Genomic DNA, 13,488 nt, shown 5'->3' with positions numbered 1-13,488 from the left:
GTGTATTACATGTATTTTTATTCCTTAGATCTGCCCATTGCAAAAGCCTAGAAGCAATGACATCTCAATAACAATGAACACACCTACTGGGCCGATCATCAGCAATGGGACAATTGAAAATCATATGTCACATGATAAAATGTAATGAAGGAAACTCAGCATCCCTTCTGGCACTTTCTTGCCAAAATTCAAAATTGAGTCTAATCTTGAGCAGAGATCAGACAACCCAAGTTAAGGGACATCCTTCAAAATAATTGGCCTTTTATTTTCAAAAGTGTCCAGATTATGAGAGTCAAGAAGACTAAAGAACTGTTCCAAAGTGAAGAAATCTAAAGGGAAATGACAACTAAGTGCAGCAAAGGATTCTACTGGATTTGGGGTGTTGGGGTAGGGGAGGAGTTGTAAGTGGAATTATTGGACAACCATGAAACTTGAATGAATTCCAAAAAAATACCAGAGTCACGTATCAATGTAAATGTTCTGATTTGGTGGTTGAATTCGGTTAAATAGGACAAGATCCTTTAAGTATGAATTACACATAAAAATATTCAGGAGTAAGTAACAATACTACCTACCAAATGATTCTGAAAAAAAGATAGTTCTGGTACTGTACTTCTTTCTGAAAGTTTATGCTTATTTCAAAATTTTAAAAATTTTTATGAAAGCTTTCCCAAGCATTTGAGTGAAATTATTTTCAAAATATTCATATACAATAAATTCAAAACCAATTTTCTACATCTGCTCCATTAATTTACTATTTAATTAGGAAACATCATTCTAATGATTTAGAAAGTAATATAATCATTTTTTTCTATTTGACAGGATTCACTCAATAAATCACCAATGAGTACATATTAATGAAGGTAATAAAATCATGGCAAAGAATAAAGTAGACAGTGTCTTAATCCTACTGAGTTTTCATTCTGTGGAGGGGATGGACAAGAAAGAATTTCAGATAGAAGTTGTGATAGGAAGAAAACAAGGGGAAGTGACAGAAAGTAGGGTAAGAGAGAGCGATTTTAGAGAAGGTGGTCAGAGAGAGGTTTTCTGGGAAGGTGATACTCAAACGATGAAAACCAACCATGAGAAAATCTGGACAAAGGGAAACACCTTGTACAAAAGCCCTAGGCAAGAACTTCAGTTAAAGAAGGGTAGCCAGTTTGGCCTGAAAGCAATGAACAATGGGAGATGATATGAAATGAGGCCCAAGGTGAGTTGCAGGGCCGAAGTCATGCTGGGCTTTGTGGGCTATGCTGAGAAGTTGGGGTTTTATCCTAAGGACAGTGGATAACCATGAAAGGTTTTGGACCTTTAATAATCTCTCTTACCTTTAAAAGACCACATTGTCCACATTACAGGACAAATGGATTGGGGTGCAAGAAAGAGATACAAGAAAGCAAAGTCATAGTTTAGGAAATTATTGCAGTACAAATAGGAACTGATTTGTAATCAGTGTAAAAACCAGTATAATAGTTTAGACTAAAAGAAGTATATAGACTAGGAATGTACTTTGGACATTTTATAAAGTACTATGTATTTTTGGTTGAGCAAATTCTACATATCTCAATCAACTTCTACCCCTATTAGTACTTAACTCTCCAATTCTGTCAAGAATAAAGTAATTAGGAGCCTTGAACCTAGTTAGACCAAAAGTAAGCATAAAGCAAAGTAAAAGTGCAAAGAAAGGGCTCCTTTTGATATAGACTTCCTTCAATACAATGGCTGCTCTACCCTATTGAGAAGTGCTAAGTAGTACTGGTGTTTGAAAAAGGCATTAACTCATACAAAATGAACACAAATCTGTCATTTGAAGCAATAAGGGAGAATACATTTACAACTGGAAAAACAGAAAATGAGATGTTAGGAACTCCATAATCCTGAAGGTCTGTGTGGTGAGTTGGGGAAGAGAAACAGAGTTTGAGAAAATCAGAATGTAAGACAAGCACTCTGGAAGTTCTATCAGAGGATACAGTACAATAACCAGCTAAGAAAGGATGTGTTTAACTATCGGATTTGACTAAAACCTAGAGAAATACATACCTGGAGCCCACTCTAACCCACAAACTTTGCAACATCAAATGGTCTACCCAATTAACTTTCCCTGCTGAGGGCAATGATCTTTGAAGCAAAGAAATCCAGAACATACCACTGTGAAGAATATTTGGGTTTTTTTTTCTAAATTCCCCTTACCTGCATAAAAGCATACCCTCCCAAAAGAATTCATCTGACATAAACCCACTCCTTCAGAACTTTCATAACCAGGGAAGATTGAGCCCTATCACCAGAGACAAGATATGGCACTAGGATAAGAAACTGCCTAAACAGACATTATCACAAAACTATCACATCATCCATCTGTTCTTCTAAAGGCTCATTTATCTTTCCTAAAAGGCATTTGTTTTCCCAGAAGAACCTTTCTCCCTCTCCCCTTCTCCTATTAAGATGGTATATAAGCCCCCAATTCTAACTGCCTCCTGAGTCACATTTTCTGCGAACACCCATGCACATATACAAATAAAAACCTGTCTTCTCTCTTCCTGATCTTTTATCAGTTTAATTAGCAGGCCTCCAATCAGCAACCTAAAAGGGTAGAGAAAAAATTTTCTTCACTAATAGAAAAAATAAAAAGAATGTCTTTTATAAGAAGAAATCTGGTTTCATCAAGTTTCTCCCAGATAAAGGACAAAACCCATTCCTCATACAGTTGTTATTCTCACAATTTATACATTTTTAATAGATATTTTATACCCCAACTAGATTTTACAAAGAATTTTAAGCAACACACAACAAAAACACATCTAATAAAATAGTAAACTATCAATAATAATAATAAAAAATCATTCTTGGAAAAATTTAAGGCATGTGTAGGGAGGGAGTTAAGTGAGCATTCAGATCATAAGTGTTTATATAATTCATTTTTCTCTCTAAGTTAGCCAAAGAGATAAGGAAATTATGATTGACTTTTGTTGTTAAAAAGGGAGAAACAAAGATGAAATGGCTGCTCAGAGAAAGCAGGACTTTTCTTTGCATTTAGAACTAAATGCAAATTCTCACATGGGACTTACCTAATGGGGCACTGATCCATGTTATAGGCAACTTCCTTAATAGCATCCCCCTTAATAACATGCAAATGTAGTATCAGATTTCATAAGGATGTTTCTTATAGCATTCCCCCAAGAAATATAGGAATAATGGCTCAATGGAGGCAGTACTTAACAAAAGGTCAAAGTGGGCAAATTAGCTAGTTATCATCTCCATTTGTCAAGCATTCTCTCTCCTGTCTTACTGGTGTGACTCAACTTCTTAAAGCTTTATCATCCCTGGTTATATTGATCAACAGAACTGGACAGAAGCCAGAGCAGGAGTTCCTCAGGTCTTCAGAATATGGCAGGTCTTACATTTGGTACATTTCCAAAAATATATACAAATGGCAAATCCTTAAGGAAGGATTTCACACTTGAAAGCACAGTTTCGTGCTTGACTAGTATCTACCATGATTAAGAAGCAATCAAGATGACAGAGGGGGAGGAATTTAGCTGGACGTGGTGTAGGCTAAGATAGTGACTCCAGCTCTGGCTCTCCAAACACACGACCTTTGAAAAGTCATTTTTCTTCTGCGTCCCATCCCTAAAGTATCTAAAAATGCTATGGGAAAAGTCAGATTTATAGAAAGAAACATCAAGAACTAGAAGAAGTGTATTCCTTTCATCATTAGCCAGCACTAACCCACTACTTGTCTTCCAAGGAGGAGCAAAGCTACATTCCTAATACAGCAGAGCATGTGAACAATAAGCAACCAGTTGAGGCAATTCATTTGAAAATATGTCACTTTCTAGAGGGTTACAAGTATGAACTGGAGAAAAAAAAAAAAGAATGATTTTTGTCCTTGAGACTCAATGAAGTATTTTCTAGGAGGATGTAATAAAGTCAAAAGTATGGAATATGGAATGTTCAACAGATGGTTCTATTTTTTTATTACATGCAAAGTGAAAACGTCTCAACAATCATGAAGTGAAAGAAACAAAAGTTAACAGGTAATTTTGTCCACATGTTCAAAATAGAGCTGCAAAACTTACTTCTCTTTCTCTGATTGCTTCCAGGAAATGATTTCTCCCAGTTTGCCTTTTGGTAATGAGATACAGAAAACTGTGTTACCGTCACTCAAAAACTGTTTGACTAGTTAGTTGGCCAACCAGTTAGTGGTTCTAAAACCAAAGAGGCCACTTAAAGGAAAACCAATTAAATAGGTAGCTTCCTTTTGAAGGAAGGTATTTAAGCACTGTGATTAAAAAATGTTGATCTGGATAACAGTCATTTAGAGGGCCTTAACATTCACACACAATGGAGGAAATTCTCTGCTATTTTCCCATTCCTTTTCATGGAAGGACAGAGTACACTGTCAAATCCAGTGTGTGTGTGTGTGTGTGTGTGTGTGTGTGTGGTTTTTTTGCATGTGGGGGTGGGGGGGTAGGTGTATATGTGTGTGGGTTGCCATATAAGGATGCATGCTCATGGATCTACCCACAAATAACAGTACCATAAAGTAGAATCTCTCAAACAGTCTAAAACAGTTGATGTGAATCTATCCCAAAGTTATAACTCATAGGAACCACATTAACAGAATTGTAGCTATCCCCTACCTCTGGTTCTCTATATACCTCCCAGAGTTGGCCAAAATACATTTTTTATTCTATCGATAGTTATCATTTATTATAAATGTGTCATATCTTCTCAAGCAGATTCAAAGCAAATATTATGCCTTGTTTTTAATGAGAACTCAATACCCATTTTAATTAAAAATAAACATTTTAATTACAAATTTAAAAAATAAAAGCATTGATCTGGAGTCAAAATGCCTGGGTTTAAACACTGGCTTGGTGATGACAAAAAGCAATTTACTCACCTCTTTATACCTTTGTTTCCTTGTCTGCAAAATGGGGGTGGTAACAAAGAGCACATCATTAGGCCATTTTGAAGATTAAAAAGCATAACTCACACAAAGTACTTGAAGTAGGCTCTGCTTTATAGTAAATGCTCTTAAATGTTCAGTGCAATGATTCTATCTTTAACAGAGTGACCTGGGTTCCTAAGTTAGGCGCCTATCCCAAAAGGTGATCCCACTAGGTAATTGCTGAAAAACACAAAAGGGAATCTTCTGCTGATTTAGTCTAAACTAGACTCAGAAATTCAATTGTTTCCATTCCCAAAGACCCTTATTTATTCTGAATAAATTTTCTCCCAAAAATGTTTTCCCCTCAAAATTTTCATTTCAACATTGCAAGTGTAGCTTAAATTTACTTTGGCTAAAGAACATTCCATCTTACAGAAACACATTTTTAAAATATAATTAAAAGAAACAATGAGATTCCATATGGGGAAAGAAGACAATGAAAATGTGTTCACGATCTGAACTTCATAGATTATAGTTGGAATGTTTGTACAGCTGCACTATTTAATTGGTTTGCTATCTTCTCAGAATTATGAGCAATACAAAGGGAAGATTGCTAGGCTGTTCTTTTTATCCTGTGGGAAGTTAGGGGAAAACTAGTTGCAGAAAAAAGGTTAGTTTACAGATGGAGGCAATCAGTTTACCTTGAATTTGGTGGGATTCAGGGAAAGCGTAGAAAGTTCTAGAACACGGATTGCAGGAACTTCCACATATTCTGTGCTTATCAAGAATGTGGTTGTTGTACCCAGAAAAGGATGAGTAAAAGTGCACAAAATGAGACAATAAAACAAATATAGAAATAAAACAGGGGTATGCCACCTGCTCCTACAATTGAACCCAAATCCCATTGATGGGTAATCTTGAGCCATTTAACCAGATTAAATCCTCCGCAGAAACCCTACACTCTAATCTCCCAAAATAAAATTTCCCTCCCTTGAACTCAACAATTTCTATAAACTTCATCCACCTTCCAGATTGAACAGAAATCCACAACTCCCCATGTAGAGTAAATCCAGATGCATACCAAGTCACTATTGCAGCTGAGAACAGTAGAGCATTACTTTCTTCTGAATCCTTATGTCTCTATATCCAGGTAAGGAAGAGCTAATGGAATTCCAAAACATAAAGGTCATTAACAGCAAGAGGCTGTGAGATCTGGGTTCAGTTCTTAGCTCAGTTACCAACTGGATCATCTTGGGCAAATAGTACATCTTCTCTGAGACTCAATCTCTTCAGTTGTAAAGTAGGTATAAAAACATCCTTGCCTAAGAGTTTATTGAGAAGATAAAAAGAGGCAATAGATGTTGAAAGTCTTTGTAAACTTGAACATGCTGCTGGCATTTGTTACAATGGTCATTTGGTTAGATTTCTATAATGTGGTTTGTCTCCCTCAAAAATACTGTGATTTTCTTGGGAGCAGGTACTGTTTTCTCATCTCTTCTATATTCACCAATTTCTTGAGAGGGTAACTTCATAGAATGTACAGGAAGAACACTGAACCTCAAGTCTTGGGTTTTCATTTCTTCCATGAATCATTAAATCTCTCTAATACCAGTTTCCTTGACTTAGAAGTTTATTTTCTCACATAACAAGAGTCCAAAGGTAAGGCACACTTCAGGATCAATTAATTCAATAGCTCAAAGATGTCATCAAAGATCACTTTCTCTGTTTTATTATCCAGAGCATCACCTTCATCCTAAGACTGGTCAAGAAATGATAGCCATCAGTAACTGGGGCCACATATTTCCTCATTCACTTTGATTTTAAGGTTGAATATTCTCCTTCTCACAAGAAGTTCACCAATAACAGCCACCAGGGAAATTGTCATAACACATTGATTGGCTGAGACTATGGTTCTCCATCACAGCTGTACTTTAGAAACACTTAGGAAGCAATTTTTAAAACCCCAAGTTCCCCACTTTCAGAGACTCTAATTCACTTATATCTGGGTGGGACTGGAACATTTTTTTAGGAACACCTCAGATGATTAAAAAAAACATAGCCAGGGATGAGAAACACCACTTCAGAGTAATTAGGATGCACCCATAAAGCTGAGGATGGGGATATTTAGAAGGTAACCAAGAAATAGATACTGTAGTGGATACAGCTGCACAGTATATATATCCCTTTAAATGTCCAAATGGTGCATGTGCATATTAGACATTCAACAGTAAATAAAGTGAATTAATGTTGTTTTTGCTGGCTACTTAATAAAGAATGATCACAGCAAACAGAACAAGAGGAAGAGCCTAACCCCTGAGTGAAGCACTAAGGACAAAATCCCCTTTACCAGTCCCAGACCAATATTCTCACAGGAATTTCTAAGATAGGTCAGACATAAATGCACTACACCAAGATAAAACAGGAGGTCCACTAAGTCCAACGTTAAGGACCATATAGCCCAGAAGTCAAGATAAAAGTTGCCATTCAGGAATCTAAACAGATTTTTTAAGCCAGTATCAGGGGACCATGAGGTGACAATGATCTGAGGCAGAAGCTATTTCTATTAAGAAAGGAAGTTATTCCAGGGGCGCCTGGGTGGCTCAGTTGGTAAGCTTCCAACTCTAGGTTTCAGCTCAGGTCATGATCTCATGGCTTCATGGGTTAGAGCACCACATTGGGCCATGTGCTGGCAGTGAGGAGCCTGCTTGGGATTCTCTCTCTCTGCCGCTCCCCCATTCACATGTCTCTGTCTCTGTTTCTGTCTCTCAAAATAAATAAACTTAAAAAAAAAGAGTAAGTAAATAATCCCAGAGGATAGGTAACTCAGAACCTATGGAAGAGAACCACTGTGGAAATGAAATTATGTAGAAATGGTACAAGACAGGACACCAGTTGCAGATACCCTTCAGGCCAAACTGACTCTTCATTTTATAGAAGTACAGAGAAGAAAAGGAACTTTTCCCTAAGTAACAGTACGGCAGGGAGATGAACTACTTGAGACCTCTTAATAAGCAATACTCCTCATTATTGTGCCTTTACCAGTGTTTTTCTTGCCAAGGTGCAAGGCTCATGACCTGCAAACCAAACACTTAGGTTCTAGCCAAAAGGGAATTAAAAGTACCAGAACACAACGACTCAAAACCACCCCATCAAGCAAATATGTGGTAAATGAAAGAAGTGGGGAAATGTAGTACAGACATTCCAATATGTCTCAAAAATAAGATATAAGGCAAGCAATGATGTAAATGTTTTATCAAATGGCGTTAGTAAGGTCATTAATGATGTCTGAATATTGGCAACTGGGGGCATCTTGGGTACACAAGCAGAATCGCACAGGACACAGTCCTGGCAAAGTTACAAATAGGAAGCACTTGTGCAAACATTATGTGACAATGTCCCATTGGGAAAGGCATGAGTGTAGTCCAAAAAGAAATGTTTGTCCAGTCTAAAGAAGCAGTTAGCTTATTCCTGACCACTTGTGCAGGCATTCCATTGAACGGTCCCAGAGTCAGATCGTCAACAGATTCTATCTGGCAGCTAATGATAGAACAACCTTCTAACATGTACCACTTACACACAAACGAGAATCAGGAAGCCTTTCTGTATGAATTGAACTTTTTATCTTTCAAGAGGCTTTGGTCTCCTGTCTTGGAATTGAATTTGTATTATAGCAAAAATCTTGGAAAGGTTCTCCTACCCTTCTCATTCTCATTAAGAGCTCAATGTTATGTATTTTTCCCTCTTTGCAAGGAGAAGACTAGAAGGAGTTTTGTTTTGTTTTGTTTTTTAATGTTTGTTTATTGTTGAGAGAGAGAGCACGAGTGGGGGAGGGCCAGAGAGACAGGGAGACACAGAATCTGAAGCTGGCTCCAGGCTCTGAGCTGTCAGCACAGAGCCAGATGCGGGGCTGGAACTCACGAATCGTGAGATCATGACCTGAGCTGAAGTCGAATGCTTAATTGACTGAGACACCAAGGCAGCCCAAGGAGGGAGTTTGTAATGAGAAAGTCTGGTTAGTAAAAATAATGTGGCTTTGAAAACAAGAAAGAGAATTTAAGACAAAAATGAGATACTCTTCTCACTAGAATTCATTCAGCCAGTATGTCTAAGAATCTATGATAAGCCAGACACCATGACAAGGGCTAAGATCATGAAAAGTATTCTGCTGACCAACAGGAAAAAAAGGTCACTAATATGAATTTGTGGATCAAAGCTTGGGATGGTGATGGAGGAAAGGCATTTGAGCTGAAATAACAGTTCATGAAAATTCTGGCAGTGGTGTTATGATGGATTGTAGAAATAAAGGGGTGGGAAACGGTGATAAATTTTTTGTGCCTATAAATATAAGTTAGTACATGTACCATTTGCTCCTTCCAAAATTTTAAATGATCTTCAAATTTGTAAATCTGAGCACTTTAAGTTGTTAATATATCAGTGGCATTAAGCCACAGAACATATGTCAAAAATTGGCTCCAAATTTATGTCTTTCAAGAAAGTCTTCCCTTCTCCAATCACTCTGCAGCTATCCCCTTGGTGCCCATTTATACCATTTTATACAATGTGATAGATGGATTGCAGAGGGGTAAGCCCACATACTCAAACCAGTTATGCTCATAACCTGGCTCTAAAACTTTTAAGCTGTGTGGTTCTAGATTTTCTCTGTGAGTAATTTCTTAAAAGCCCTCATCACAGTTCCTGGCACAGGAAAAAACGGTAAATGGTAGGTATTATTATTTATAGTTTCTTTGCTGTTTCAAATATGTCTTGATTCATTTTATAGATGTATTTTTGGTCTCAATAGATGTCTGTTAAATAATCATATTAAATAAGCATGTTAAATAAGCATTTCTATTATATTGTATTGGGTTAGGTAGATTAGAGAATTACATTGGCTTAAGGATCATGTGTGCCTACATCCATGAACTTTAAGATCTGACATGCTCAGGCTCACAGGAAAACCCAGGCACTGATGTGACTCTAACCTCAAATACCCACAATTTCAGTCCTAATAAGATATAAGAAATGAAGGATAACTTCTTGATAACCATTTTAGGGAGAGAAGACATAAAAAGACTATCAAGTATAAACTTCATGATAAGTTTCTGGTACTCTAATCAAACTCTGTCCCTGGAGTGATGATAGAGGGGTGGAGCCAGACACATGTGTGGAGGAGGACATCTGTAGAGCGCAGTCTGGGCTCTGGTTGGAGGCTCAGGGCTCCAGGGTACCTGTGGTTCACGCTGGATCCTGAGATATTTGCATGAAGCCAACATAAGGTTATTTCTAAAGTTAGAAAACTATATGGATGACTTCAGGGTCTTGGGGACACTGCTTGGTGAATCCACAGCTCCGTAGCTTAGAGTCCCTGAAGTGTGAACATTAATAATCATGCAAGGCAATGAAAGGCCTTCTACCATTTTACTTAACTTCCCATGGAGGCCTTCCCCCCTCCGCCGCCAAACAATATTTGATACCTGAGCTTCTTGGAAACTTAACAGAATTCCTGACTAAAATATCTATATATATTGTCTAGCAATCCTGCTGTGAAATATGATAGCACTATACAGAAAATAATTTCTTTGCCTTCACCATGGTCCTAATGAAAATAAAGACACACATGACAATAAAATAAAATAGTGTCTAATGAAAATAAAGACATTACGGAGTCAAGCACAGGATTGTTTTTGTTTGTGGAGGTGGTGGCATTTAGAAGAGGGGAATTGTTTTTTTTCAATAGCACAATACTTTGCAGCCACTAATTCATCATTCCATTTAATCCACCCTGGGTCCCCTGAGGCTTAGCACAAGATTCTTGAAAATCTGTGATAACTGTCAAAGCACTTTCGGTTGAATGCGACATACCTGGACACAGCTGAGGGGAAGGAAGGTGGGAGTGGGGATGATAAGAATTAAGGTACGGGGCGCCTGGGTGGCGCAGTCGGTTAAGCGTCCGACTTCAGCCAGGTCACGATCTCGCGGTCCAGGAGTTCGAGCCCCGTGTTGGGCTCTGGGCTGATGGCTCAGAGCCTGGAGCCTGTTTCCGATTCTGTGTCTCCCTCTCTCTCTGCCCCTCCCCCGTTCATGCTCTGTCTCTCTGTCCCAAAAATAAATAAACGTTGAAAAAAAAAAAAAAAGAATTAAGGTACAAATAGCTCTTCCTAAAACCAGAGGTTTCCTGCAATAAAATCCAAATGGTTCTCCTTATTTTCTCTCGACACACTTTTTTAAAACATTGATTCATAGGATTTTCTTGCTTACTTATATTTTTCTTTTTAGATAGTGAACTTGTGGCACACTCTAAAGACGTGTTGTCATTGGCACACAATTAACTTGTATTAAGCAAACACAGTGGTGGCATTTTCAATTGCAGTCAATGTACACTGAAGGAGACGAAATGAATAGTCGTCCCATTACAAATCACCCAGAATCTCTATAGACACTCTTTTCACATAAGGGTGAAGTGAAAAACCTCTAGGTTCCTCCTCTGCATTTTTTAAAAATAAATTATCTCATAAACTGGTTCCAAATGTGGTTTTTAGGTAGTAATGTGTTGATAAATGTTATCAGTCAGCTATCATTTGTAGTCTTCATCCCTCCTTTTTTTTTTTTTAAGTTTATTTATTTTTGAGACAGAGAGAGACAGAGCATGAACGGGGGAGGGGCAGAGAGGGAGACACAGAATCCCAAGCAGGCTCCAGGCTCGGAGCCATCAGCCCAGAGCCCCACGTGGGGCTCAAACTCACGGACCGCGAGATCGTGACCTCAGCTGAAGTCAGACGCTTAACCGACTGAGCCACCCAGGCGCCCCCATCCCTCCTTTTTTTAAAAAAAAAAAATGTTTATTTATTTTTGAGAGAGAGAGAGAATGAGCAGGGGAGGGGCAGAGAGACAGGGAGACACAGTATCAGAATCAGAAGCTCAAACTCACAAACCGTGAGATCATGACCCTAGCTAGACAAAGTTGGACACTTACCCGACTGAGCCACCCAGGTGCCCCCATCTCTCCTTTTAAATATTCTTACAGTGATTGATTTCAATCTACCACCATGATGCCCCCACCACCATGTTGGAAAGAGAGGCACACAATCAGCTCTCAGAAGCTCACATGAACCCACTCCAATATACCCAGACACAGACACCAAGACTGATGGAAAAGATGAGGTACACACAGCCCCAAGGTTCAGCTGTTACACAAACATTTGGAGAGGTAGATGGGTATCAAAATCATTTTTTTTTTCCTCTGCCTCACTGGAAAGTTTTCTGGTAGTGGACAATTATCTCAGATCCTGGTATAGGAGATATATCAAGAACAACTTAAAGTGGAGGGGAGTTACGGGTGTGCTCAGTGGTCCACATGACATCTTAAGAACTCTGATTGGTATTATTATTGACTAGGAAAAAAAAGCACTTAGCATAAATTAACCTAGGGAATTCTCAATTCTCCCTAAGGAGTAAGTAGGCAGGAAGTGTGAATTCCATTTTATAGGAAGCTCAGAGCTTCTGAGAAGAAATCAAGTTGGGCAATAGAACCATTAAGCGGCAGTAATCCTTTTCAGCTGCACAGTAGAAGAGGCCCACTCCTCTGGGAAAAACAACTAATCTTTATTTCCCCATACACTCCAGTCTTAATTCAGTTGTTCCACTTAAACTCAACCTATTTTTCACCCAGCAGGTGCTTGAGGACCTGGATAGTCTAAACTAGAAGCAGCAGCCACTGTGAATTTGAATTTTCTTTTCACCTCTTCAAATATTGCCACCAATCCTAAAATGTTTGGTTAGAATAAAGTGCGGCCCTATGAAATACACCGTATTACTGAAAAACTAAAATTTGTCTTTCTTGCCCAACATTCATCAGCCAAAAGAATAAAAAAAATTTTATTTCTCCTCCCCCAGATAATACCTTTGTGTTCTCAATGCCCTGGGAAGAGAAGTAACCAGTTTTGGTTCAGACCCACTGGGGTAGATTAGGCTCTATGTGCTCAGAGGTAGAGGGCTTGAAGGGTTTTGCCCCAAGGGACCCTGAAGAGAGCTGGATGTCCCAGGACTGGAAGCTGGGGGTGATGATGTCCATTGCAGGTGGGAAGCCAGGAGCAGAAGATACCTGCATGCTGGCCTCTCACAGCACCTTGAGAAGCAGGAGCACTTCTTAAAATTAACAACTTAAGCAATGACAGATGTTGGCAAGGATGCGGAGAAAGAGGATCTCTTTTGCACTGCTGGTGGGAATGCAAATTGGTGCAGCCAATCTGGAAAACAGTATGGAGGTTCCTCAAAAAATTAAAAATAAAACTACCCTATGACCCAACAATTGCACTACTATGTACTTATCCAAAGAATACAGGAGTGCTGATTAATAGGGGCACATGTACCCCAACATTTATAGCAGCACTATCAACAATAGCCAAAGTATGGAAAGAGCCCAAATGTCCATCGACTGATGAATGGATAAAGAAGATGTGGGGTGTGTGTGTGTGTGTGTGTGTGTGTATGTATATATATGTATATATACGTATATACATACACACACACACAATGGAATATTACTCAGCTATCAAAAATAATGAAATCTTGGGGCGCCTGGGTGGCTCAGTCGATTA

At 38.5% G+C, this 13,488-nt stretch overlaps 1 long non-coding RNA gene across 2 annotated transcripts; it reads right to left on the bottom strand.

Moving 5' to 3' along the window:
• Positions 1-241: 241 nt before the first annotated feature.
• Positions 242-8,702, bottom strand: LOC123386550. 2 transcript variants are annotated; one of them, XR_006600576.1, is made up of 3 exons: positions 4,904-8,702; positions 4,077-4,122; positions 242-2,580 (listed from the first exon to the last, which is right to left on the bottom strand). It is a non-coding gene; the product is annotated as an uncharacterized LOC123386550 (long non-coding RNA). The 2 variants fall into 2 exon arrangements; XR_006600575.1 differs by having other exon boundaries at positions 242-4,122.
• Between the last annotated feature and the right edge of the window lie 4,786 nt (positions 8,703-13,488).

The sequence above is a fragment of the Felis catus genome, chromosome B4 (genome assembly GCF_018350175.1).
Source record: "Felis catus isolate Fca126 chromosome B4, F.catus_Fca126_mat1.0, whole genome shotgun sequence".
In the NCBI taxonomy this organism is placed as follows: Eukaryota; Metazoa; Chordata; class Mammalia; order Carnivora; family Felidae; genus Felis; species Felis catus.
The sequence above is the reverse complement of the archived record's forward strand: the minus strand, read 5'-3'. Positions and strand labels throughout refer to the sequence as shown.